This window comes from Narcine bancroftii, chromosome 1 (genome assembly GCF_036971445.1).
Source record: "Narcine bancroftii isolate sNarBan1 chromosome 1, sNarBan1.hap1, whole genome shotgun sequence".
In the NCBI taxonomy this organism is placed as follows: Eukaryota; Metazoa; Chordata; class Chondrichthyes; order Torpediniformes; family Narcinidae; genus Narcine; species Narcine bancroftii.
This window is the reverse complement of record NC_091469.1, coordinates 314,036,536-314,060,358: the sequence shown is the minus strand read 5'-3', so window position 1 is coordinate 314,060,358 and position 23,823 is coordinate 314,036,536.

The following is a 23,823-nucleotide window of genomic DNA, read 5'->3' as shown; positions in this document are numbered from 1 at the left end:
GAATCAGAGGCCGGGAATCAGAGGCCGGGACTGAGAGGCCGGGAATGAGTGGCCGGGAATCAGAGGCCGGAAATCAGAGGCCGGGAATCAGAGGTGGGGAATAAGAGGCACGGAATCAGATGTGCGGTATCAGAGATGGGGAATCACAGGCAGGGAATCAGAGGCGGGGAATCAGAGGCGCGGAATCAGAGGCAGGGAATCGGATGTGCGGAATCAGAGATGGGGAATCAGAAGTGGGAAATCAGATGCCGGGAATAAGAGGCCGGGAATCAGAGGTGGGGAATCAGAGGCGGGGAATGAGATATGGGGAATCAGAGGTGGCGAATCAAAGGTTGTGAATCAGAGATGGGGAATCAGAGGCGGGGAATCAGAGGCAGGGAATCAGAGTTGGGGAATCAGAGGCGTGGAATCAGATATGGGGAAACAGAGGCGGGGAATCAGAGGCGGGGAAACAGAGGCGGGGAATCAGATATGGGGAATCAGAGGTGGGGAATCAGAGGTTGGGAGTCAGAGGCAGGGAATCAGAGGCGGGGAATCAGAGGCGGGGAATCAGAGGCAGGGAATCAGATGTGCAGAATCAGAGAAGGGGAATCAGAGGCAGGGAATCAGAGGCGGGGAATCAGAGGCGGGGAATCAGAGGCCGGGAATCAGAGGCCGGGACTGAGAGGCCGGGAATGAGAGGCCGGGAATCAGAGGCCGGAAATCAGAGGCCGGGAATCAGAGGTGGGGAATAAGAGGCACGGAATCAGATGTGCGGTATCAGAGATGGGGAATCACAGGCAGGGAATCAGAGGCGGGGAATCAGAGGCGCGGAATGAGAGGCAGGGAATCGGATGTGCGGAATCAGAGATGGGGAATCAGAGGTGGGGAATCAGATGTGGGAAATCAGAGTCCGGGAATCAGAGATGGGGAATTAGAGGCGGTGAATCAGAGGCGGGGAAACATAGGTGGGGAATCAGATATGGGAAATCAGTGGTGGGGAATCAGAGGCGCTGAATCAGAGATGGTGAATCAGAGGCGGGGAATCAGAGGAGGGGAAACAGAGGCGGGGAATCAGATATGGGGAATCAGAGGAGGGGAATCAGAGGTTGGGAATCAGAGGCAGGGACTCAGAGGTTGGGATTCAGAGGCAGGGAATCAGATGTGGGGAATAAGACGCGGGGATTCAGAGCTGGGTAATCAGAGGCGGGGAATCAGAGTTGGGGAATCAGAGGCGGTGAATCAGATATGGGGAAACAGAGGCGGGAAATCAGAGGCGGGGAAACAGAGGCGGTGAATCAGATATGGGGAATCAGAGGTGGGGAATCAGATATGGGGAAACAGAGGCGGGGAAACAGATGCGGGGAATCAGATATGGAGAATCAGAGATGGCGAATCAAAGGCGTTGAATCAGAGATGGGGAATCAGAGGCGGGGAATCAGAGGCGGGGAATCAGAGTTGGGGAATCAGAGGCGGGGAATCAGATATGGGGAAACAGAGGTGGGGAATCAGAGGCGGGGAAACAGAGGTGGGGAATCAGATATGGGGAATCAGAGGTGGGGAATCAGAGGTTGGGAATCAAACACTGGGAATGAGAGACGGGGAATCATAGCTGGGGAATCAGAGGTGGGGAATCAGAGTTGGGGAATCAGAGGCGGGGAATCAGATATGGGGAAACAGAGGCGGGGAACAGAGGTGGGGAATCAGATATGGGGAAACAGAGGCGGGGAATCAGAGGCGGGGAAACAGAGGCGGGGAATCAGATATGGGGAATCAGAGGTGGGGAATCAGATATGGGGAAACAGAGGCGGGGAATACGAGGCGGGAAACACAGGCGGGGAATCAGATATGGGGAATCAGAGGTGGGGAATCAGTGGTTGGGAATCAGAGGCAGGGAATCAGATATGGGGAATCAGAGGTGGGGAATCTGTGGTTGGGAATCAGAGGCAGGTAATCAGAGGCGGGGAATCAGAGGCGGGGAATCAGAGGCAGGGAATCAGATGTGCGGAATCAGAGATGGGGAATCAGAGTCCGGGAATCAGATATGGGGAATCAGAGGTGGGGAATCAGAGGCAGGGTATCAGATGTGCGGAATCAGAGATGGGGAGTCAGAGGCAGAGAATCAGAATCAGAAGCGGGGAATAAGATGCCGGGAATCAGATGTGGGGAATCAGAGTCCGGGAATCAGAGATGGGGAATCAGAGGCGGGGAATGAGATATTGGGAATCAGACGCGGGGAATCAGAGGCGGGGAATCAGAGGCAGGGAAACAGAGGCGGGGAATCAGATATGGGGAATTAGAGGTTGGGAATCAGAGGCAGGAAATCAGAAGTGGGGAATCAGAGGCTGGGAATCAGATGCGGGGAATCAGAGGTGGGGAATCAGAGCTGGGGAATCAGAAGCGGGGAATCAGAGTTGGGGAATCAGAGGCAGGGAATTAGATATGGGGAAATAGAGGAGGGGAATCAGAGGCGGGGAAACAGAGGCGGGGAATCAGATATGGGGAATCAGAGGTGGGGAATAAGTGGCAGGGAAGCAGAGGCGGGGTATCAGAGCTGCGGAATCAGAGGCGGGGAATCTGAGTTGGGGTATCAGAGGCGGGGAATCAGATATGGGGAAACAGGCGGGGCATCAGAGGCGGGGAAACAGAGGCGGGGAATCAGATATGGGGAATCAGAGGTGGGGAATCAGAGGCAGGGAATCAGATGTGCGGAACCAGAGATGGGGTATCAGAGGCATGGAATCAGAATCAGAAGTGGGGAATCAGAGGCCGGGAATCAGAGGCCGGGAATCAGAGGTTGGGAATCAGAGGCGGGGAATGAGATATGGGGAATCAGAGGTGGCGAATCAAAGGTTGTGAATCAGAGATGGGGAATCAGAGGCGGGGAATCAGAGGCAGGGAATCAGAGTTGGGGAATCAGAGGCGTGGAATCAGATATGGGGAAACAGAGGCGGGGAATCAGAGGCGGGGAAACAGAGGCGGGGAATCAGATATGGGGAATCAGAGGTGGGGAATCAGAGGTTGGGAGTCAGGCAGGGAATCAGAGGCGGGGAATCAGAGGCGGGGAATCAGAGGCAGGGAATCAGATGTGCAGAATCAGAGAAGGGGAATCAGAGGCAGGGAATCAGAGGCGGGGAATCAGAGGCGGGGAATCAGAGGCCGGGAATCAGAGGCCGGGACTGAGAGGCCGGGAATGAGAGGCCGGGAATCAGAGGCCGGAAATCAGAGGCCGGGAATCAGAGGTGGGGAATAAGAGGCACGGAATCAGATGTGCGGTATCAGAGATGGGGAATCACAGGCAGGGAATCAGAGGCGGGGAATCAGAGGCGCGGAATCAGAGGCAGGGAATCGGATGTGCGGAATCAGAGATGGGGAATCAGAAGTGGGAAATCAGATGCCGGGAATAAGAGGCCGGGAATCAGATGTGGGGAATCAGAGGCGGGGAATGAGATATGGGGAATCAGAGGTGGCGAATCAAAGGTTGTGAATCAGAGATGGGGAATCAGAGGCGGGGAATCAGAGGCAGGGAATCAGAGTTGGGGAATCAGAGGCGTGGAATCAGATATGGGGAAACAGAGGCGGGGAATCAGAGGCGGGGAAACAGAGGCGGGGAATCAGATATGGGGAATCAGAGGTGGGGAATCAGAGGTTGGGAGTCAGAGGCAGGGAATCAGAGGCGGGGAATCAGAGGCGGGGAATCAGAGGCAGGGAATCAGATGTGCAGAATCAGAGAAGGGGAATCAGAGGCAGGGAATCAGAGGCGGGGAATCAGAGGCGGGGAATCAGAGGCCGGGAATCAGAGGCCGGGACTGAGAGGCCGGGAATGAGAGGCCGGGAATCAGAGGCCGGAAATCAGAGGCCGGGAATCAGAGGTGGGGAATAAGAGGCACGGAATCAGATGTGCGGTATCAGAGATGGGGAATCACAGGCAGGGAATCAGAGGCGGGGAAGCAGAGGCGCGGAATCAGAGGCAGGGAATCGGATGTGCGGAATCAGAGATGGGGAATCAGAGGTGGGGAATCAGATGTGGGAAATCAGAGTCCGGGAATCAGAGATGGGGAAACATAGGTGGGGAATCAGATATGGGGAATCAGTGGTGGGGAATCAGAGGCGCTGAATCAGAGATGGTGAATCAGAGGCGGGGAATCAGAGGAGGGGAAACAGAGGCGGGGAATCAGATATGGGGAATCAGAGGAGGGGAATCAGAGGTTGGGAATCAGAGGCAGGGACTCAGAGGTTGGGATTCAGAGGCAGGGAATCAGATGCGGGGAATAAGACGCGGGGATTCAGAGCTGGGTAATCAGAGGCGGGGAATCAGAGTTGGGGAATCAGAGGCGGTGAATCAGATATGGGGAAACAGAGGCGGGAAATCAGAGGCGGGGAAACAGAGGCGGTGAATCAGATATGGGGAATCAGAGGTGGGGAATCAGATATGGGGAAACAGAGGCGGGGAAACAGATGCGGGGAATCAGATATGGAGAATCAGAGATGGCGAATCAAAGGCGTTGAATCAGAGATGGGGAATCAGAGGCGGGGAATCAGAGGCGGGGAATCAGAGTTGGGGAATCAGAGGCGGGGAATCAGATATGGGGAAACAGAGGTGGGGAATCAGAGGCGGGGAAACAGAGGTGGGGAATCAGATATGGGGAATCGGAGGTGGGGAATCAGAGGTTGGGAATCAAACACTGGGAATGAGAGACGGGGAATCATAGCTGGGGAATCAGAGGTGGGGAATCAGAGTTGGGGAATCAGAGGCGGGGAATCAGATATGGGGAAACAGAGGCGGGGAACAGAGGTGGGGAATCAGATATGGGGAAACAGAGGCGGGGAATCAGAGGCGGGGAAACAGAGGCGGGGAATCAGATATGGGGAATCAGAGGTGGGGAATCAGATATGGGGAAACAGAGGCGGGGAATACGAGGCGGGAAACACAGGCGGGGAATCAGATATGGGGAATCAGAGGTGGGGAATCAGTGGTTGGGAATCAGAGGCAGGGAATCAGATATGGGGAATCAGAGGTGGGGAATCAGTGGTTGGGAATCAGAGGCAGGTAATCAGAGGCGGGGAATCAGAGGCGGGGAATCAGAGGCAGGGAATCAGATGTGCGGAATCAGAGATGGGGAATCAGAGTCCGGGAATCAGAGATGGGGAATCAGAGGCGGGGAATGAGATATGGGGAATCAGAGGCGGGGAATCAGAGGCGGGGAAGCAGTTGCGGGGAATCAGATATGGGGAATCAGAGGTGGGGAATCAGAGGCAGGGTATCAGATGTGCGGAATCAGAGATGGGGAGTCAGAGGCAGAGAATCAGAATCAGAAGCGGGGAATAAGATGCCGGGAATCAGATGTGGGGAATCAGAGTCCGGGAATCAGAGATGGGGAATCAGAGGCGGGGAATGAGATATTGGGAATCAGACGCGGGGAATCAGAGGCGGGGAATCAGAGGCAGGGAAACAGAGGCGGGGAATCAGATATGGGGAATTAGAGGTTGGGAATCAGAGGCAGGAAATCAGAAGTGGGGAATCAGAGGCTGGGAATCAGATGCGGGGAATCAGAGGTGGGGAATCAGAGCTGGGGAATCAGAAGCGGGGAATCAGAGTTGGGGAATCAGAGGCAGGTAATTAGATATGGGGAAATAGAGGAGGGGAATCAGAGGCGGGGAAACAGAGGCGGGGAATCAGAGGCAGGGAATCAGATGCGCAGAATCAGAGAAGGGGAATCAGAGGCAGGGAATCAGAGGCGGGGAATCAGAGGCGGGGAATCAGAGGCCGGGAATCAGAGGCCGGGACTGAGAGGCCGGGAATGAGAGGCCGGGAATCAGAGGCCGGAAATCAGAGGCCGGGAATCAGAGGTGGGGAATAAGAGGCACGGAATCAGATGTGCGGTATCAGAGATGGGGAATCACAGGCAGGGAATCAGAGGCGGGGAATCAGAGGCGGGTAATCAGAGTTGGGGAATCAGAGGCGGGGACTCAGATATTGGGGAAACAGAGGCGGGGAATCAGAGGCGGGGAAACAGTGGCGGGGAATCAGATATGTGGAATCAGAGGTGGTGAATCAGAGGTTGAGAATCAGAGGCAGGGAATCAGAGGCGGGGAATCAGAGGCTTGGAATGAGTGGCAGGGAATCAGATGTGCGGAATCAGAGATGGGGAATCAGAGGCAGGGAATCAGAGGCGGGGAATCAGAGGCAGGGAATCAGAGGTCGGGAATCAGAGGCGGGGAATCAGATATGGGGAATCAGAGGTGGAGAATCAGAGGCAGGGAATCAGATGTGCGGAATCAGAGGTGGGGAATCAGAGTCCGGGAATCAGAGATGGGGAATCAGAGGCGGGGAATGAGATATTGGGAATCAGAGGCGGGGAATCAGAGGCAGGGAAACAGAGGCGGAGAATCAGATATGGGGAATCAGAGATGGCGAATCAAAGGTGTTGAATCAGAGATGGGGAATCAGAGGCGGGGAATCAGAGGCGGGGAATCAGAGTTGGGGAATCAGAGGTGGGGAATCAGATATGGGGAAACAGAGGTGGGGAATCAGAGGCGGGGAAACAGAGGTGGGGAATCAGATATGGGGAATCAGAGGTGGGGAATCAGAGGTTGGGAATCAAACACTGGGAATGAGAGACGGGGAATCATAGCTGGGGAATCAGAGGTGGGGAATCAGAGTTGGGGAATCAGAGGCGGGGAATCAGATATGGGGAAACAGAGGCGGGGAACAGAGGTGGGGAATCAGATATGGGGAAACAGAGGCGGGGAATCAGAGGCGGGGAAACAGAGGCGGGGAATCAGATATGGGGAATCAGAGGTGGGGAATCAGATATGGGGAAACAGAGGCGGGGAATACGAGGCGGGAAACACAGGCGGGGAATCAGATATGGGGAATCAGAGGTGGGGAATCAGTGGTTGGGAATCAGAGGCAGGGAATCAGATATGGGGAATCAGAGGTGGGGAATCAGTGGTTGGGAATCAGAGGCAGGTAATCAGAGGCGGGGAATCAGAGGCGGGGAATCAGAGGCAGGGAATCAGATGTGCGGAATCAGAGATGGGGAATCAGAGTCCGGGAATCAGAGATGGGGAATCAGAGGCGGGGAATGAGATATGGGGAATCAGAGGCGGGGAATCAGAGGCGGGGAAGCAGTTGCGGGGAATCAGATATGGGGAATCAGAGGTGGGGAATCAGAGGCAGGGTATCAGATGTGCGGAATCAGAGATGGGGAGTCAGAGGCAGAGAATCAGAATCAGAAGCGGGGAATAAGATGCCGGGAATCAGATGTGGGGAATCAGAGTCCGGGAATCAGAGATGGGGAATCAGAGGCGGGGAATGAGATATTGGGAATCAGACGCGGGGAATCAGAGGCGGGGAATCAGAGGCAGGGAAACAGAGGCGGGGAATCAGATATGGGGAATTAGAGGTTGGGAATCAGAGGCAGGAAATCAGAAGTGGGGAATCAGAGGCTGGGAATCAGATGCGGGGAATCAGAGGTGGGGAATCAGAGCTGGGGAATCAGAAGCGGGGAATCAGAGTTGGGGAATCAGAGGCAGGGAATTAGATATGGGGAAATAGAGGAGGGGAATCAGAGGCGGGGAAACAGAGGCGGGGAATCAGATATGGGGAATCAGAGGTGGGGAATAAGTGGCAGGGAAGCAGAGGCGGGGTATCAGAGCTGCGGAATCAGAGGCGGGGAATCTGAGTTGGGGTATCAGAGGCGGGGAATCAGATATGGGGAAACAGGCGGGGCATCAGAGGCGGGGAAACAGAGGCGGGGAATCAGATATGGGGAATCAGAGGTGGGGAATCAGAGGCAGGGAATCAGAATCAGAAGTGGGGAATCAGAGGCCGGGAATCAGAGGCCGGGAATCAGATGCCGGGAATAAGAGGCCGGGAATCAGAGGTGGGGAATCAGAGGCGGGGAATGAGATATGGGGAATCAGAGGTGGCGAATCAAAGGTTGTGAATCAGAGATGGGGAATCAGAGGCGGGGAATCAGAGGCAGTGAATCAGAGTTGGGGAATCAGAGGCGTGGAATCAGATATGGGGAAACAGAGGCGGGGAATCAGAGGCGGGGAAACAGAGGCGGGGAATCAGATATGGGGAATCAGAGGTGGGGAATCAGAGGTTGGGAGTCAGAGGCAGGGAATCAGAGGCGGGGAATCAGAGGCGGGGAATCAGAGGCAGGGAATCAGATGTGCAGAATCAGAGAAGGGGAATCAGAGGCAGGGAATCAGAGGCGGGGAATCAGAGGCGGGGAATCAGAGGCTGGGAATCAGAGGCCGGGACTGAGAGGCCGGGAATGAGAGGCCGGGAATCAGAGGCCGGAAATCAGAGGCCGGGAATCAGAGGTGGGGAATAAGAGGCACGGAATCAGATGTGCGGTATCAGAGATGGGGAATCACAGGCAGGGAATCAGAGGCGGGGAATCAGAGGCGCGGAATCAGAGGCAGGGAATCGGATGTGCGGAATCAGAGATGGGGAATCAGAAGTGGGGAATCAGATGTGGGAAATCAGAGTCCGGGAATCAGAGATGGGGAATTAGAGGCGGTGAATCAGAGGCGGGGAAACATAGGTGGGGAATCAGATATGGGGAATCAGTGGTGGGGAATCAGAGGCGCTGAATCAGAGATGGTGAATCAGAGGCGGGGAATCAGAGGAGGGGAAACAGAGGCGGGGAATCAGATATGGGGAATCAGAGGAGGGGAATCAGAGTTTGGGAATCAGAGGCAGGGACTCAGAGGTTGGGATTCAGAGGCAGGGAATCAGATGCGGGGAATAAGACGCGGGGATTCAGAGCTGGGTAATCAGAGGCGGGGAATCAGAGTTGGGGAATCAGAGGCGGTGAATCAGATATGGGGAAACAGAGGCGGGAAATCAGAGGCGGGGAAACAGAGGCGGTGAATCAGATATGGGGAATCAGAGGTGGGGAATCAGATATGGGGAAACAGAGGCGGGGAAACAGAGGCGGGGAATCAGATATGGAGAATCAGAGATGGCGAATCAAAGGCGTTGAATCAGAGATGGGGAATCAGAGGCGGGGAATCAGAGGCGGGGAATCAGAGTTGGGGAATCAGAGGCGGGGAATCAGATATGGGGAAACAGAGGTGGGGAATCAGAGGCGGGGAAACAGAGGTGGGGAATCAGATATGGGGAATCAGAGGTGGGGATCAGAGGTTGGGAATCAAACACTGGGAATGAGAGACGGGGAATCATAGCTGGGGAATCAGAGGTGGGGAATCAGAGTTGGGGAATCAGAGGCGGGGAATCAGATATGGGGAAACAGAGGCGGGGAACAGAGGTGGGGAATCAGATATGGGGAAACAGAGGCGGGGAATCAGAGGCGGGGAAACAGAGGCGGGGAATCAGATATGGGGAATCAGAGGTGGGGAATCAGATATGGGGAAACAGAGGCGGGGAATACGAGGCGGGAAACACAGGCGGGGAATCAGATATGGGGAATCAGAGGTGGGGAATCAGTGGTTGGGAATCAGAGGCAGGGAATCAGATATGGGGAATCAGAGGTGGGGAATCAGTGGTTGGGAATCAGAGGCAGGTAATCAGAGGCGGGGAATCAGAGGCGGGGAATCAGAGGCAGGGAATCAGATGTGCGGAATCAGAGATGGGGAATCAGAGTCCGGGAATCAGAGATGGGGAATCAGAGGCGGGGAATGAGATATGGGGAATCAGAGGCGGGGAATCAGAGGCGGGGAAGCAGTTGCGGGGAATCAGATATGGGGAATCAGAGGTGGGGAATCAGAGGCAGGGTATCAGATGTGCGGAATCAGAGATGGGGAGTCAGAGGCAGAGAATCAGAATCAGAAGCGGGGAATAAGATGCCGGGAATCAGATGTGGGGAATCAGAGTCCGGGAATCAGAGATGGGGAATCAGAGGCGGGGAATGAGATATTGGGAATCAGACGCGGGGAATCAGAGGCGGGGAATCAGAGGCAGGGAAACAGAGGCGGGGAATCAGATATGGGGAATTAGAGGTTGGGAATCAGAGGCAGGAAATCAGAAGTGGGGAATCAGAGGCTGGGAATCAGATGCGGGGAATCAGAGGTGGGGAATCAGAGCTGGGGAATCAGAAGCGGGGAATCAGAGTTGGGGAATCAGAGGCAGGGAATTAGATATGGGGAAATAGAGGAGGGGAATCAGAGGCGGGGAAACAGAGGCGGGGAATCAGATATGGGGAATCAGAGGTGGGGAATAAGTGGCAGGGAAGCAGAGGCGGGGTATCAGAGCTGCGGAATCAGAGGCGGTGAATCTGAGTTGGGGTATCAGAGGCGGGGAATCAGATATGGGGAAACAGGCGGGGCATCAGAGGCGGGGAAACAGAGGCGGGGAATCAGATATGGGGAATCAGAGGTGGGGAATCAGAGGCAGGGAATCAGATGTGCGGAACCAGAGATGGGGTATCAGAGGCATGGAATCAGAATCAGAAGTGGGGAATCAGAGGCCGGGAATCAGAGGCCGGGAATCAGATGCCGGGAATAAGAGGCCGGGAATCAGAGGTGGGGAATCAGAGGCGGGGAATGAGATATGGGGAATCAGAGGTGGCGAATCAAAGGTTGTGAATCAGAGATGGGGAATCAGAGGCGGGGAATCAGAGGCAGGGAATCAGAGTTGGGGAATCAGAGGCGTGGAATCAGATATGGGGAAACAGAGGCGGGGAATCAGAGGCGGGGAAACAGAGGCGGGGAATCAGATATGGGGAATCAGAGGTGGGGAATCAGAGGTTGGGAGTCAGAGGCAGGGAATCAGAGGCGGGGAATCAGAGGCGGGGAATCAGAGGCAGGGAATCAGATGTGCAGAATCAGAGAAGGGGAATCAGAGGCAGGGAATCAGAGGCGGGGAATCAGAGGCGGGGAATCAGAGGCCGGGAATCAGAGGCCGGGACTGAGAGGCCGGGAATGAGAGGCCGGGAATCAGAGGCCGGAAATCAGAGGCCGGGAATCAGAGGTGGGGAATAAGAGGCACGGAATCAGATGTGCGGTATCAGAGATGGGGAATCACAGGCAGGGAATCAGAGGCGGGGAATCAGAGGCGCGGAATCAGAGGCAGGGAATCGGATGTGCGGAATCAGAGATGGGGAATCAGAAGTGGGAAATCAGATGCCGGGAATAAGAGGCCGGGAATCAGAGGTGGGGAATCAGAGGCGGGGAATGAGATATGGGGAATCAGAGGTGGCGAATCAAAGGTTGTGAATCAGAGATGGGGAATCAGAGGCGGGGAATCAGAGGCAGGGAATCAGAGTTGGGGAATCAGAGGCGTGGAATCAGATATGGGGAAACAGAGGCGGGGAATCAGAGGCGGGGAAACAGAGGCGGGGAATCAGATATGGGGAATCAGAGGTGGGGAATCAGAGGTTGGGAGTCAGAGGCAGGGAATCAGAGGCGGGGAATCAGAGGCGGGGAATCAGAGGCAGGGAATCAGATGTGTAGAATCCGAGAAGGGGAATCAGAGGCAGGGAATCAGAGGCGGGGAATCAGAGGCGGGGAATCAGAGGCCGGGAATCAGAGGCCGGGACTGAGAGGCCGGGAATGAGAGGCCGGGAATCAGAGGCCGGAAATCAGAGGCCGGGAATCAGAGGTGGGGAATAAGAGGCACGGAATCAGATGTGCGGTATCAGAGATGGGGAATCACAGGCAGGGAATCAGAGGCGGGGAATCAGAGGCGCGGAATCAGAGGCAGGGAATCGGATGTGCGGAATCAGAGATGGGGAATCAGAGGTGGGGAATCAGATGTGGGAAATCAGAGTCCGGGAATCAGAGATGGGGAATTAGAGGCGGTGAATCAGAGGCGGGGAAACATAGGTGGGGAATCAGATATGGGGAATCAGTGGTGGGGAATCAGAGGCGCTGAATCAGAGATGGTGAATCAGAGGCGGGGAATCAGAGGAGGGGAAACAGAGGCGGGGAATCAGATATGGGGAATCAGAGGAGGGGAATCAGAGGTTGGGAATCAGAGGCAGGGACTCAGAGGTTGGGATTCAGAGGCAGGGAATCAGATGCGGGGAATAAGACGCGGGGATTCAGAGCTGGGTAATCAGAGGCGGGGAATCAGAGTTGGGGAATCAGAGGCGGTGAATCAGATATGGGGAAACAGAGGCGGGAAATCAGAGGCGGGGAAACAGAGGCGGTGAATCAGATATGGGGAATCAGAGGTGGGGAATCAGATATGGGGAAACAGAGGCGGGGAAACAGATGCGGGGAATCAGATATGGAGAATCAGAGATGGCGAATCAAAGGCGTTGAATCAGAGATGGGGAATCAGAGGCGGGGAATCAGAGGCGGGGAATCAGAGTTGGGGAATCAGAGGCGGGGAATCAGATATGGGGAAACAGAGGTGGGGAATCAGAGGCGGGGAAACAGAGGTGGGGAATCAGATATGGGGAATCAGAGGTGGGGAATCAGAGGTTGGGAATCAAACACTGGGAATGAGAGACGGGGAATCATAGCTGGGGAATCAGAGGTGGGGAATCAGAGTTGGGGAATCAGAGGCGGGGAATCAGATATGGGGAAACAGAGGCGGGGAACAGAGGTGGGGAATCAGATATGGGGAAACAGAGGCGGGGAATCAGAGGCGGGGAAACAGAGGCGGGGAATCAGATATGGGGAATCAGAGGTGGGGAATCAGATATGGGGAAACAGAGGCGGGGAATACGAGGCGGGAAACACAGGCGGGGAATCAGATATGGGGAATCAGAGGTGGGGAATCAGTGGTTGGGAATCAGAGGCAGGGAATCAGATATGGGGAATCAGAGGTGGGGAATCAGTGGTTGGGAATCAGAGGCAGGTAATCAGAGGCGGGGAATCAGAGGCGGGGAATCAGAGGCAGGGAATCAGATGTGCGGAATCAGAGATGGGGAATCAGAGTCCGGGAATCAGAGATGGGGAATCAGAGGCGGGGAATGAGATATGGGGAATCAGAGGCGGGGAATCAGAGGCGGGGAAGCAGTTGCGGGGAATCAGATATGGGGAATCAGAGGTGGGGAATCAGAGGCAGGGTATCAGATGTGCGGAATCAGAGATGGGGAGTCAGAGGCAGAGAATCAGAATCAGAAGCGGGGAATAAGATGCCGGGAATCAGATGTGGGGAATCAGAGTCCGGGAATCAGAGATGGGGAATCAGAGGCGGGGAATGAGATATTGGGAATCAGACGCGGGGAATCAGAGGCGGGGAATCAGAGGCAGGGAAACAGAGGCGGGGAATCAGATATGGGGAATTAGAGGTTGGGAATCAGAGGCAGGAAATCAGAAGTGGGGAATCAGAGGCTGGGAATCAGATGCGGGGAATCAGAGGTGGGGAATCAGAGCTGGGGAATCAGAAGCGGGGAATCAGAGTTGGGGAATCAGAGGCAGGGAATTAGATATGGGGAAATAGAGGAGGGGAATCAGAGGCGGGGAAACAGAGGCGGGGAATCAGATATGGGGAATCAGAGGTGGGGAATAAGTGGCAGGGAAGCAGAGGCGGGGTATCAGAGCTGCGGAATCAGAGGCGGGGAATCTGAGTTGGGGTATCAGAGGCGGGGAATCAGATATGGGGAAACAGGCGGGGCATCAGAGGCGGGGAAACAGAGGCGGGGAATCAGATATGGGGAATCAGAGGTGGGGAATCAGAGGCAGGGAATCAGATGTGCGGAACCAGAGATGGGGTATCAGAGGCATGGAATCAGAATCAGAAGTGGGGAATCAGAGGCCGGGAATCAGAGGCCAGGAATCAGATGCCGGGAATAAGAGGCCGGGAATCAGAGGTGGGGAATCAGAGGCGGGGAATGAGATATGGGGAATCAGAGGTGGCGAATCAAAGGTTGTGAATCAGAGATGGGGAATCAGAGGCGGGGAATCAGAGGCAGGGAATCAGAGTTGGGGAATCAGAGGCGTGGAATCAGATATGGGGAAACAGAGGCGGGGAATCAGAGGCGGGGAAACAGAGGCGGGGAATCAGATATGGGGAATCAGAGGTGGGGAATCAGAGGTTGGGAGTCAGAGGCAGGGAATCAGAGGCGGGGAATCAGAGGCGGGGAATCAGAGGCAGGGAATCAGATGTGCAGAATCAGAGAAGGGGAATCAGAGGCAGGGAATCAGAGGCGGGGAATCAGAGGCGGGGAATCAGAGGCCGGGAATCAGAGGCCGGGACTGAGAGGCCGGGAATGAGAGGCCGGGAATCAGAGGCCGGAAATCAGAGGCCGGGAATCAGAGGTGGGGAATAAGAGGCACGGAATCAGATGTGCGGTATCAGAGATGGGGAATCACAGGCAGGGAATCAGAGGCGGGGAATCAGAGGCGCGGAATCAGAGGCAGGGAATCGGATGTGCGGAATCAGAGATGGGGAATCAGAAGTGGGGAATCAGATGTGGGAAATCAGAGTCCGGGAATCAGAGATGGGGAATTAGAGGCGTTGAATCAGAGGCGGGGAAACATAGGTGGGGAATCAGATATGGGGAATCAGTGGTGGGGAATCAGAGGCGCTGAATCAGAGATGGTGAATCAGAGGCGGGGAATCAGAGGAGGGGAAACAGAGGCGGGGAATCAGATATGGGGAATCAGAGGAGGGGAATCAGAGGTTGGGAATCAGAGGCAGGGACTCAGAGGTTGGGATTCAGAGGAAGGGAATCAGATGCGGGGAATAAGACGCGGGGATTCAGAGCTGGGTAATCAGAGGCGGGGAATCAGAGTTGGGGAATCAGAGGCGGTGAATCAGATATGGGGAAACAGAGGCGGGAAATCAGAGGCGGGGAAACAGAGGCGGTGAATCAGATATGGGGAATCAGATGTGGGAAATCAGAGTCCGGGAATCAGAGATGGGGAATTAGAGGCGGTGAATCAGAGGCGGGGAAACATAGGTGGGGAATCAGATATGGGGAATCAGTGGTGGGGAATCAGAGGCGCTGAATCAGAGATGGTGAATCAGAGGCGGGGAATCAGAGGAGGGGAAACAGAGGCGGGGAATCAGATATGGGGAATCAGAGGAGGGGAATCAGAGTTTGGGAATCAGAGGCAGGGACTCAGAGGTTGGGATTCAGAGGCAGGGAATCAGATGCGGGGAATAAGACGCGGGGATTCAGAGCTGGGTAATCAGAGGCGGGGAATCAGAGTTGGGGAATCAGAGGCGGTGAATCAGATATGGGGAAACAGAGGCGGGAAATCAGAGGCGGGGAAACAGAGGCGGTGAATCAGATATGGGGAATCAGAGGTGGGGAATCAGATATGGGGAAACAGAGGCGGGGAAACAGAGGCGGGGAATCAGATATGGAGAATCAGAGATGGCGAATCAAAGGCGTTGAATCAGAGATGGGGAATCAGAGGCGGGGAATCAGAGGCGGGGAATCAGAGTTGGGGAATCAGAGGCGGGGAATCAGATATGGGGAAACAGAGGTGGGGAATCAGAGGCGGGGAAACAGAGGTGGGGAATCAGATATGGGGAATCAGAGGTGGGGAATCAGAGGTTGGGAATCAAACACTGGGAATGAGAGACGGGGAATCATAGCTGGGGAATCAGAGGTGGGGATTCAGAGTTGGGGAATCAGAGGCGGGGAATCAGATATGGGGAAACAGAGGCGGGGAACAGAGGTGGGGAATCAGATATGGGGAAACAGAGGCGGGGAATCAGAGGCGGGGAAACAGAGGCGGGGAATCAGATATGGGGAATCAGAGGTGGGGAATCAGATATGGGGAAACAGAGGCGGGGAATACGAGGCGGGAAACACAGGCGGGGAATCAGATATGGGGAATCAGAGGTGGGGAATCAGTGGTTGGGAATCAGAGGCAGGGAATCAGATATGGGGAATCAGAGGTGGGGAATCAGTGGTTGGGAATCAGAGGCAGGTAATCAGAGGCGGGGAATCAGAGGCGGGGAATCAGAGGCAGGGAATCAGATGTGCGGAATCAGAGATGGGGAATCAGAGTCCGGGAATCAGAGATGGGGAATCAGAGGCGGGGAATGAGATATGGGGAATCAGAGGCGGGGAATCAGAGGCGGGGAAGCAGTTGCGGGGAATCAGATATGGGGAATCAGAGGTGGGGAATCAGAGGCAGGGTATCAGATGTGCGGAATCAGAGATGGGGAGTCAGAGGCAGAGAATCAGAATCAGAAGCGGGGAATAAGATGCCGGGAATCAGATGTGGGGAATCAGAGTCCGGGAATCAGAGATGGGGAATCAGAGGCGGGGAATGAGATATTGGGAATCAGACGCGGGGAATCAGAGGCGGGGAATCAGAGGCAGGGAAACAGAGGCGGGGAATCAGATATGGGGAATTAGAGGTTGGGAATCAGAGGCAGGAAATCAGAAGTGGGGAATCAGAGGCTGGGAATCAGATGCGGGGAATCAGAGGTGGGGAATCAGAGCTGGGGAATCAGAAGCGGGGAATCAGAGTTGGGGAATCAGAGGCAGGGAATTAGATATGGGGAAATAGAGGAGGGGAATCAGAGGCGGGGAAACAGAGGCGGGGAATCAGATATGGGGAATCAGAGGTGGGGAATAAGTGGCAGGGAAGCAGAGGCGGGGTATCAGAGCTGCGGAATCAGAGGCGGGGAATCTGAGTTGGGGTATCAGAGGCGGGGAATCAGATATGGGGAAACAGGCGGGGCATCAGAGGCGGGGAAACAGAGGCGGGGAATCAGATATGGGGAATCAGAGGTGGGGAATCAGAGGCAGGGAATCAGATGTGCGGAACCAGAGATGGGGTATCAGAGGCATGGAATCAGAATCAGAAGTGGGGAATCAGAGGCCGGGAATCAGAGGCCGGGAATCAGATGCCGGGAATAAGAGGCCGGGAATCAGAGGTGGGGAATCAGAGGCGGGGTATGAGATATGGGGAATCAGAGGTGGTGAATCAAAGGTTGTGAATCAGAGATGGGGAATCAGAGGCGGGGAATCAGAGGCAGGGAATCAGAGTTGGGGAATCAGAGGCGTGGAATCAGATATGGGGAAACAGAGGCGGGGAATCAGAGGCGGGGAAACAGAGGCGGGGAATCAGATATGGGGAATCAGAGGTGGGGAATCAGAGGTTGGGAGTCAGAGGCAGGGAATCAGAGGCGGGGAATCAGAGGCGTGGAATCAGAGGCAGGGAATCAGATGTGCAGAATCAGAGAAGGGGAATCAGAGGCAGGGAATCAGAGGCGGGGAATCAGAGGCGGGGAATCAGAGGCCGGGAATCAGAGGCCGGGACTGAGAGGCCGGGAATGAGTGGCCGGGAATCAGAGGCCGGAAATCAGAGGCCGGGAATCAGAGGTGGGGAATAAGAGGCACGGAATCAGATGTGCGGTATCAGAGATGGGGAATCACAGGCAGGGAATCAGAGGCGGGGAATCAGAGGCGCGGAATCAGAGGCAGGGAATCGGATGTGCGGAATCAGAGATGGGGAATCAGAAGTGGGAAATCAGATGCCGGGAATAAGAGGCCGGGAATCAGAGGTGGGGAATCAGAGGCGGGGAATGAGATATGGGGAATCAGAGGTGGCGAATCAAAGGTTGTGAATCAGAGATGGGGAATCAGAGGCGGGGAATCAGAGGCAGGGAATCAGAGTTGGGGAATCAGAGGCGTGGAATCAGATATGGGGAAACAGAGGCGGGGAATCAGAGGCGGGGAAACAGAGGCGGGGAATCAGATATGGGGAATCAGAGGTGGGGAATCAGAGGTTGGGAGTCAGAGGCAGGGAATCAGAGGCGGGGAATCAGAGGCGGGGAATCAGAGGCAGGGAATCAGATGTGCAGAATCAGAGAAGGGGAATCAGAGGCAGGGAATCAGAGGCGGGGAATCAGAGGCGGGGAATCAGAGGCCGGGAATCAGAGGCCGGGACTGAGAGGCCGGGAATGAGAGGCCGGGAATCAGAGGCCGGAAATCAGAGGCCGGGAATCAGAGGTGGGGAATAAGAGGCACGGAATCAGATGTGCGGTATCAGAGATGGGGAATCACAGGCAGGGAATCAGAGGCGGGGAATCAGAGGCGCGGAATGAGAGGCAGGGAATCGGATGTGCGGAATCAGAGATGGGGAATCAGAGGTGGGGAATCAGATGTGGGAAATCAGAGTCCGGGAATCAGAGATGGGGAATTAGAGGCGGTGAATCAGAGGCGGGGAAACATAGGTGGGGAATCAGATATGGGAAATCAGTGGTGGGGAATCAGAGGCGCTGAATCAGAGATGGTGAATCAGAGGCGGGGAATCAGAGGAGGGGAAACAGAGGCGGGGAATCAGATATGGGGAATCAGAGGAGGGGAATCAGAGGTTGGGAATCAGAGGCAGGGACTCAGAGGTTGGGATTCAGAGGCAGGGAATCAGATGTGGGGAATAAGACGCGGGGATTCAGAGCTGGGTAATCAGAGGCGGGGAATCAGAGTTGGGGAATCAGAGGCGGTGAATCAGATATGGGGAAACAGAGGCGGGAAATCAGAGGCGGGGAAACAGAGGCGGTGAATCAGATATGGGGAATCAGAGGTGGGGAATCAGATATGGGGAAACAGAGGCGGGGAAACAGATGCGGGGAATCAGATATGGAGAATCAGAGATGGCGAATCAAAGGCGTTGAATCAGAGATGGGGAATCAGAGGCGGGGAATCAGAGGCGGGGAATCAGAGTTGGGGAATCAGAGGCGGGGAATCAGATATGGGGAAACAGAGGTGGGGAATCAGAGGCGGGGAAACAGAGGTGGGGAATCAGATATGGGGAATCAGAGGTGGGGAATCAGAGGTTGGGAATCAAACACTGGGAATGAGAGACGGGGAATCATAGCTGGGGAATCAGAGGTGGGGAATCAGAGTTGGGGAATCAGAGGCGGGGAATCAGATATGGGGAAACAGAGGCGGGGAACAGAGGTGGGGAATCAGATATGGGGAAACAGAGGCGGGGAATCAGAGGCGGGGAAACAGAGGCGGGGAATCAGATATGGGGAATCAGAGGTGGGGAATCAGATATGGGGAAACAGAGGCGGGGAATACGAGGCGGGAAACACAGGCGGGGAATCAGATATGGGGAATCAGAGGTGGGGAATCAGTGGTTGGGAATCAGAGGCAGGGAATCAGATATGGGGAATCAGAGGTGGGGAATCTGTGGTTGGGAATCAGAGGCAGGTAATCAGAGGCGGGGAATCAGAGGCGGGGAATCAGAGGCAGGGAATCAGATGTGCGGAATCAGAGATGGGGAATCAGAGTCCGGGAATCAGATATGGGGAATCAGAGGTGGGGAATCAGAGGCAGGGTATCAGATGTGCGGAATCAGAGATGGGGAGTCAGAGGCAGAGAATCAGAATCAGAAGCGGGGAATAAGATGCCGGGAATCAGATGTGGGGAATCAGAGTCCGGGAATCAGAGATGGGGAATCAGAGGCGGGGAATGAGATATTGGGAATCAGACGCGGGGAATCAGAGGCGGGGAATCAGAGGCAGGGAAACAGAGGCGGGGAATCAGATATGGGGAATTAGAGGTTGGGAATCAGAGGCAGGAAATCAGAAGTGGGGAATCAGAGGCTGGGAATCAGATGCGGGGAATCAGAGGTGGGGAATCAGAGCTGGGGAATCAGAAGCGGGGAATCAGAGTTGGGGAATCAGAGGCAGGGAATTAGATATGGGGAAATAGAGGAGGGGAATCAGAGGCGGGGAAACAGAGGCGGGGAATCAGATATGGGGAATCAGAGGTGGGGAATAAGTGGCAGGGAAGCAGAGGCGGGGTATCAGAGCTGCGGAATCAGAGGCGGGGAATCTGAGTTGGGGTATCAGAGGCGGGGAATCAGATATGGGGAAACAGGCGGGGCATCAGAGGCGGGGAAACAGAGGCGGGGAATCAGATATGGGGAATCAGAGGTGGGGAATCAGAGGCAGGGAATCAGATGTGCGGAACCAGAGATGGGGTATCAGAGGCATGGAATCAGAATCAGAAGTGGGGAATCAGAGGCCGGGAATCAGAGGCCGGGAATCAGAGGTTGGGAATCAGAGGCGGGGAATGAGATATGGGGAATCAGAGGTGGCGAATCAAAGGTTGTGAATCAGAGATGGGGAATCAGAGGCGGGGAATCAGAGGCAGGGAATCAGAGTTGGGGAATCAGAGGCGTGGAATCAGATATGGGGAAACAGAGGCGGGGAATCAGAGGCGGGGAAACAGAGGCGGGGAATCAGATATGGGGAATCAGAGGTGGGGAATCAGAGGTTGGGAGTCAGGCAGGGAATCAGAGGCGGGGAATCAGAGGCGGGGAATCAGAGGCAGGGAATCAGATGTGCAGAATCAGAGAAGGGGAATCAGAGGCAGGGAATCAGAGGCGGGGAATCAGAGGCGGGGAATCAGAGGCCGGGAATCAGAGGCCGGGACTGAGAGGCCGGGAATGAGAGGCCGGGAATCAGAGGCCGGAAATCAGAGGCCGGGAATCAGAGGTGGGGAATAAGAGGCACGGAATCAGATGTGCGGTATCAGAGATGGGGAATCACAGGCAGGGAATCAGAGGCGGGGAATCAGAGGCGCGGAATCAGAGGCAGGGAATCGGATGTGCGGAATCAGAGATGGGGAATCAGAAGTGGGAAATCAGATGCCGGGAATAAGAGGCCGGGAATCAGATGTGGGGAATCAGAGGCGGGGAATGAGATATGGGGAATCAGAGGTGGCGAATCAAAGGTTGTGAATCAGAGATGGGGAATCAGAGGCGGGGAATCAGAGGCAGGGAATCAGAGTTGGGGAATCAGAGGCGTGGAATCAGATATGGGGAAACAGAGGCGGGGAATCAGAGGCGGGGAAACAGAGGCGGGGAATCAGATATGGGGAATCAGAGGTGGGGAATCAGAGGTTGGGAGTCAGAGGCAGGGAATCAGAGGCGGGGAATCAGAGGCGGGGAATCAGAGGCAGGGAATCAGATGTGCAGAATCAGAGAAGGGGAATCAGAGGCAGGGAATCAGAGGCGGGGAATCAGAGGCGGGGAATCAGAGGCCGGGAATCAGAGGCCGGGACTGAGAGGCCGGGAATGAGAGGCCGGGAATCAGAGGCCGGAAATCAGAGGCCGGGAATCAGAGGTGGGGAATAAGAGGCACGGAATCAGATGTGCGGTATCAGAGATGGGGAATCACAGGCAGGGAATCAGAGGCGGGGAAGCAGAGGCGCGGAATCAGAGGCAGGGAATCGGATGTGCGGAATCAGAGATGGGGAATCAGAGGTGGGGAATCAGATGTGGGAAATCAGAGTCCGGGAATCAGAGATGGGGAAACATAGGTGGGGAATCAGATATGGGGAATCAGTGGTGGGGAATCAGAGGCGCTGAATCAGAGATGGTGAATCAGAGGCGGGGAATCAGAGGAGGGGAAACAGAGGCGGGGAATCAGATATGGGGAATCAGAGGAGGGGAATCAGAGGTTGGGAATCAGAGGCAGGGACTCAGAGGTTGGGATTCAGAGGCAGGGAATCAGATGCGGGGAATAAGACGCGGGGATTCAGAGCTGGGTAATCAGAGGCGGGGAATCAGAGTTGGGGAATCAGAGGCGGTGAATCAGATATGGGGAAACAGAGGCGGGAAATCAGAGGCGGGGAAACAGAGGCGGTGAATCAGATATGGGGAATCAGAGGTGGGGAATCAGATATGGGGAAACAGAGGCGGGGAAACAGATGCGGGGAATCAGATATGGAGAATCAGAGATGGCGAATCAAAGGCGTTGAATCAGAGATGGGGAATCAGAGGCGGGGAATCAGAGGCGGGGAATCAGAGTTGGGGAATCAGAGGCGGGGAATCAGATATGGGGAAACAGAGGTGGGGAATCAGAGGCGGGGAAACAGAGGTGGGGAATCAGATATGGGGAATCGGAGGTGGGGAATCAGAGGTTGGGAATCAAACACTGGGAATGAGAGACGGGGAATCATAGCTGGGGAATCAGAGGTGGGGAATCAGAGTTGGGGAATCAGAGGCGGGGAATCAGATATGGGGAAACAGAGGCGGGGAACAGAGGTGGGGAATCAGATATGGGGAAACAGAGGCGGGGAATCAGAGGCGGGGAAACAGAGGCGGGGAATCAGATATGGGGAATCAGAGGTGGGGAATCAGATATGGGGAAACAGAGGCGGGGAATACGAGGCGGGAAACACAGGCGGGGAATCAGATATGGGGAATCAGAGGTGGGGAATCAGTGGTTGGGAATCAGAGGCAGGGAATCAGATATGGGGAATCAGAGGTGGGGAATCAGTGGTTGGGAATCAGAGGCAGGTAATCAGAGGCGGGGAATCAGAGGCGGGGAATCAGAGGCAGGGAATCAGATGTGCGGAATCAGAGATGGGGAATCAGAGTCCGGGAATCAGAGATGGGGAATCAGAGGCGGGGAATGAGATATGGGGAATCAGAGGCGGGGAATCAGAGGCGGGGAAGCAGTTGCGGGGAATCAGATATGGGGAATCAGAGGTGGGGAATCAGAGGCAGGGTATCAGATGTGCGGAATCAGAGATGGGGAGTCAGAGGCAGAGAATCAGAATCAGAAGCGGGGAATAAGATGCCGGGAATCAGATGTGGGGAATCAGAGTCCGGGAATCAGAGATGGGGAATCAGAGGCGGGGAATGAGATATTGGGAATCAGACGCGGGGAATCAGAGGCGGGGAATCAGAGGCAGGGAAACAGAGGCGGGGAATCAGATATGGGGAATTAGAGGTTGGGAATCAGAGGCAGGAAATCAGAAGTGGGGAATCAGAGGCTGGGAATCAGATGCGGGGAATCAGAGGTGGGGAATCAGAGCTGGGGAATCAGAAGCGGGGAATCAGAGTTGGGGAATCAGAGGCAGGTAATTAGATATGGGGAAATAGAGGAGGGGAATCAGAGGCGGGGAAACAGAGGCGGGGAATCAGATATGGGGAATCAGAGGTGGGGAATAAGTGGCAGGGAAGCAGAGGCGGGGTATCAGAGCTGCGGAATCAGAGGCGGGGAATCTGAGTTGGGGTATCAGAGGCGGGGAATCAGATATGGGGAAACAGGCGGGGCATCAGAGGCGGGGAAACAGAGGCGGGGAATCAGATATGGGGAATCAGAGGTGGGGAATCAGAGGCAGGGAATCAGATGTGCGGAACCAGAGATGGGGTATCAGAGGCATGGAATCAGAATCAGAAGTGGGGAATCAGAGGCCGGGAATCAGAGGCCAGGAATCAGATGCCGGGAATAAGAGGCCGGGAATCAGAGGTGGGGAATCAGAGGCGGGGAATGAGATATGGGGAATCAGAGGTGGCGAATCAAAGGTTGTGAATCAGAGATGGGGAATCAGAGGCGGGGAATCAGAGGCAGGGAATCAGAGTTGGGGAATCAGAGGCGTGGAATCAGATATGGGGAAACAGAGGCGGGGAATCAGAGGCGGGGAAACAGAGGCGGGGAATCAGATATGGGGAATCAGAGGTGGGGAATCAGAGGTTGGGAGTCAGAGGCAGGGAATCAGAGGCGGGGAATCAGAGGCGGGGAATCAGAGGCAGGGAATCAGATGTGCAGAATCAGAGAAGGGGAATCAGAGGCAGGGAATCAGAGGCGGGGAATCAGAGGCGGGGAATCAGAGGCCGGGAATCAGAGGCCGGGACTGAGAGGCCGGGAATGAGAGGCCGGGAATCAGAGGCCGGAAATCAGAGGCCGGGAATCAGAGGTGGGGAATAATAGGCACGGAATCAGATGTGCGGTATCAGAGATGGGGAATCACAGGCAGGGAATCAGAGGCGGGGAATCAGAGGCGCTGAATCAGAGGCAGGGAATCGGATGTGCGGAATCAGAGATGGGGAATCAGAAGTGGGGAATCAGATGTGGGAAATCAGAGTCCGGGAATCAGAGATGGGGAATTAGAGGCGGTGAATCAGAGGCGGGGAAACATAGGTGGGGAATCAGATATGGGGAATCAGTGGTGGGGAATCAGAGGCGCTGAATCAGAG